We start from the raw sequence: 5,051 nt of genomic DNA on the forward strand, positions 1-5,051 counted from the left end.
TGCTCATAATTGAGTAATGGCATCATCATTGCCACCACCAGTTCACCAGCCTCGAACCCCTCTATCAGTTAAAAAAAAAAAAACAACAAAGCAAGCAAGACTGTTTAAAATGTCATGATAAACTGCTTTAAAATCCAGTCTTGCCATCTTCATGCTATCTCTACAGTGCTTTTGCACACTCACGGCCATGTTGGATTAAAACCTTTTCTTAAATGCACACCCTGAAGACAGATATTTCTTAAGAGGAACAGCACAGTGGCATGTCCAGAGTATTACTGCTCTTCTACTTAAAAAATGGGAAAGTGCTTTAGGTTTCAAGGAATGGACCTCACGTCTGGTTTCTTTACAGAAGAAACAGCAGAGTATTATCCATTTCTGAAAGGTAAGGCTGAAAGTTGGAAAATATGAGAGTAGTATATAATTCCACAGTTCCTATTCATCTAATGCTCTCGTCTGTAGAGCCTGCTGAAATAAGAAACAAGCTTTTGTGAAGCAGTGACAGGACCACGCTAGTAGGTAGCAAATTAATCAGTCATTCCAAATGTTCTTATTTACTGTATTTTCAAAGAGATGTATATAATAGAAGGCCCAGTTATTAGCAAAGAAAGCCTCTTGCCAACCTCTTTTGCTCAACAAAATTATTTTCCCCTAGATTTTCAAGTAGCTTTATGATCCATAAATTATATACAGAACCTAGAAGGAATACACAAAGCTCCTTCAATTATTAATAACTAAATGCAATGTCATTCATGATTGTGCAGCAAGCCAGCTGCATTTATTCTGTGATCGTTTGCCACTGCAGGGGTTGTCATTAGAGGATGCCAAATGCTTAAAAGAAGAAATCACCCATACTAAACTAGTTATAAGGTGAATTTATAACCAACTCCTTAAGATCAGTCATTATGAGGAAGCATGTGATGCATTTTAAGTGACAGATTCTTCATTTTTAGGGTAGATTTACATGTAAAGATGTTAAAAATTATCATAAATCAGCATAAAATTAAAGTTACTTGATTTTACTAGGCAGCTAATAGTCAGAGCAATGTGGCTCAATAAAAATCACATGCTACTAATTTTCCATTAAAAAATAGCAAATACCTTGCTCCAAGGTAACAAACACAAGACAGAATAGGTGGGACCTCAAATGGGATTCCTACTGACTAGGTTATTAATGAACAGGGCTTCTAACAGATGGGATTTAAATCAAGATGCCCATTTTCACGTTATTAGATCTACTCCTATTTGTTAGTTTGTACTGAGAGATTATCAATAAAAGGAAAGCAGAGCAACCACATGCCGAAAAGACATCCCTGTTTTACCCCGCTCTTTAATCTCTAGTGTTTGTTTTTACATAAAGGGGCTATAATTTGGACTCAAAAGCTCTGCCACGGGACTGACTCCAGATCCAAATCCTTTCAAAAAAGCATAAAAATAGAATGAAAGGCCCAGGGATTACAGAAGCAATATCCTGGGGGAAGGTGTACTGCTATGGGGTTAGCATCCCATGGGGAGTCACTGCAAACAGGGATGATGACAAAGAAAAACAGAAGGCCACAGAAAGGTGAAAAAAAGAAACCAGTTAAAAAAAATGGGAGGAAAGGAAATACCAACACACTTCAGAAGAAAGGCATCTATGGTGGAACTGGTCAGGAAATGGATAGCATTTACATCTCAGAAAAATCTTTGGTTTTCACTTACATTTTGAAAGATTTCCAACCAGTTCTGCTTGGGGAAATAAAAAAGGAAGAGAAAGCAGGTCAAGGAGAGAATTAGCAAAGGATATCCACAGAAATGAAAATGAGTTATACAGGCAGAGTGTTTCACAAGATCAAAAGTCATCTACCTTGAAAGTAAATTAATCTGATTTGTATCTTGATACGCAGTAGCTCAAACATAAGATATGAAGAATTACTTTTAATTGATATTAGTAGATCACTAAGAGTTGAATAAACTAATATCTAAACCACTCATATTCCACATGCGCTTCCGAGACATTCTAAAGCTTTATATTGCTCTTATACAGTCACATAACTCACTAAGAAATGGATCTGCGATCTACTTAGTTCAATCCAGATCATCAGTGGACAGAACTCCCCTGGGTTTCAGAGGACAGATTTTGGCAAGCTGAATTTATCTTTGCTCACAGTTCTGGTTATAACTCTAACTTTGTTACTGAAACAATAACAGATTTGAAACCAAGTGCTTGCTCTGATGTTTGGATTATTTTTAAATTACAGTCGGGAAGAAAAGGTATTTAAGAATTCTGTGCTTACTGTAACAGTGAGGGGAAATTTATTTCAAGTAATACATTATTTTTTCCCCATTTTTTGTTCAGAACTGTATTTCAAAATTTCCAGAAACTGATATATTTTCACATGTTTTAAAGCAGTGTCTTGCCCTTTCAGGAAAGTCCATGGGACAGTCTTTTGAGTTTTTCATCCTACTGACATGGACTACTTTACTTGTTTGAGGGATCTTAACCATAGTTATACAGAGAAAAGTACCATGCACAGGTTCTTAAAATATTTCAATTTGGCTGTAGCACAATAACACAACCCTCAAGCACTGCAGAGGTAAGTTTGGACTTTCAATAGCCCAACTCCATTCCCATTGTTAATGGATAGCAGTTCTGCTACTAATGTCATCAGGAGCCAGATGGGACTCACAGCAGCTGGATCTCGAGTCAGTATGGAAACAACGTCCTTTGCACAGTGTTAGTGCCTCTGCCTTACAAAGGGGCCTTCCTCAAGATGAGACGAAAGTATGTCTCAGTCATCTTACCACAGGCAGATAAATCTACCTACTAACTTTAAAAAAAAGATAGGTAATCACATTCTGTTTGTTTGCAAAATGGCAAAAAGTTTTGTTGAAAAATACTTACTGTATGCCACACCAGAGACAGGTATACTCCTTTGATGAATAAAGCAAACCTATGTGGAGTTTAAATATAACCTTATCTATCTCTGATCCTTCTGGATGACAGATATTGTATATCCATAAGTGACAGTTTTGGTACGTAATTGGAAACACCCAGTTACAAGATACAAAGAAAGCAGTAGAGGTAAGTTGGGTTTGTGGATTTTGTCAGGTTGCAGGTTTACTGTATAGGTAATATAACTTCAAAGGGAAATTCAGGACAGCCAGAACTTTTAGCTACAGGTAGTTCAACTGTTACTTAAACCCACTACATACCAGCAGACAGAAGAATGAGCAAGCATATGGAAAATAAGTGGTGCTCACTTGCTGTATCATGAGATTCTATCAGAGGTTATTGAGTTAAAAGTCAACAACAAGTTGGTCACACTATTGATAGAAACTCTTACGAAGGTACTTCACAGCATAATTGTATGCAAAGGACCACAGTAAATGCGAGTCATGAACTGCTAGCACAAAGAGTACTTTGTCAGTATCAACAGCGGATCTGAAGTTAGGACAAATGCAGCGCTCTGCATTTTACAAATAGGAATAATCAAGTCAGGGAGTATTTTTGTCCTTTAGTTACTAAAAGATTCCTTCAGCTCCCAAGGATAACTCATCCTGCCTGTGGAAGGTGGGAAGGGGAATGCAATGCAACAAGGATGATTTGGGGGTTGTTAAGCTGATCAAGCCAGTAATAAGTAAGAACATCGAAGATATACAATTAAGAGTTTATAAAAGGAAGTTCCTACCAGTTCCTTTACCTAAGCAAAAATAATCTTTCACAGATAATGTAGGTCTATAATTTTACTTATGCTTTGGCATCTACGCTGCATGTTACTTATGTTTGGTTTATTTAATCACTGCTTGAATGGCTGCTTCAAGGGAGGAAAAAATAAGCAAAAATAAAGCCAGCATGAGAAATAAAGTCACCATAATGAAAGCTAAGCCTGAGGAATAACCTATTAATTTCCCTATAAATTTAAAGTGAAAATAATAATAAATGACCATCTTCAAATAAAGTTAGGCACAAAACTCATTCTTGTCACACCCTAATGATCAGCAGCTGCACAAGGAACTGTGGCATTAATAGCAGAAGAAGAACAGATATTTTAAGATCAACTGATGATGAAGTAGGTAAGGTTTGTTAGCGCTGCATTTTGGAGTGTTTTGTTGGTTGGTGGCTTTTTTATTCTTTTTTCTTTTTTTTTCAAAATAAAGGAAGAGCAGCACCTCTGCCAGTGTGGATGCACTTACATTCCCTAGGAAAAGGGAACATTTTGTCTTGGAAACTCGAATGGAAAATTTTTTTACTTAGGGAAATTCCCTGGGGAGCTTGTGTCTGCAATTTACAGATAATTGTGAAATTCCTTGAGAAGGTACAAATGTTTGGTGAGAAAGGAGAATTGAAATAAAAAAGGGAAAAAACCCCAAGTAATTTCCCATTAATTTTTATTTTTAACCTGCAATAATTTAAAAAAAAAAAAAAAGAAGTATTTCTAAGAAACACTACCAAAAGCAACTTAACCTATTACCCAGGCATAAGTGGCATATAAAGTTTTGCCTAAGTTTTCAACTAGCCTGAAACAATAGCTTGGATTGCCAGCCGTATCCTGGGCTGCATCAAAAGAAGTGTGGCCAGCAGGTCAAAGGAGGTGATTCTGCCCCTCTACTCCACTCTCGTGAGACCCCACTTGGAGTACTACATCCAGCTCTGGACTCCCCAACATAAGAAGCACATGGACCTGCTGAAGCGTGTCCAGAGGAGAGCCACGAGGATGATCCGAGGGCTGGAGCACCTCTCCTATGAGGAGACGCTGAGATAGTACGGGCTGTTCAGCCTGGAGAAGAGAAAGCTCTGGGGAGATCTTATTGCGGCCTTCCAGTACCTAAAGAGGGCCTACAGGAGAGCTGGGAAAGGACTTTTTACTAGGGCATGTAGTGATAGGATGAGGGGGAATGGCTTTAATCTGGAAGAGGGCAGGTTTAGATTAAACATTAGGAAGAAGTTTTTCACTGTAAGGGTGGTAAGGCACTGGCCCAGGTTGCCCAGAGAGGTTGTTGAGGCCCCATCCCTGGAGGGGTTCAAGGCCATGCTGGACGTGGCCTTGGGCAACCCGGTCTAGTGGGAGGTG

The 5,051-nt window shown here is 38.4% G+C and overlaps 1 protein-coding gene across 2 annotated transcripts in view; it reads right to left on the reverse strand.

The window, feature by feature from the left end:
• Positions 1-5,051, reverse strand: part of FOXN3 (forkhead box N3) — a 144,385-nt gene that overhangs the window by 1,411 nt on the left and 137,923 nt on the right. The gene's annotated exons all lie outside the window — the stretch shown is intronic.

The sequence above is a fragment of the Charadrius vociferus genome, unplaced genomic scaffold (assembly GCF_000708025.1).
Source record: "Charadrius vociferus isolate BGI_N301 unplaced genomic scaffold, ASM70802v2 scaffold875, whole genome shotgun sequence".
NCBI lineage: Eukaryota > Metazoa > Chordata > Aves > Charadriiformes > Charadriidae > Charadrius > Charadrius vociferus.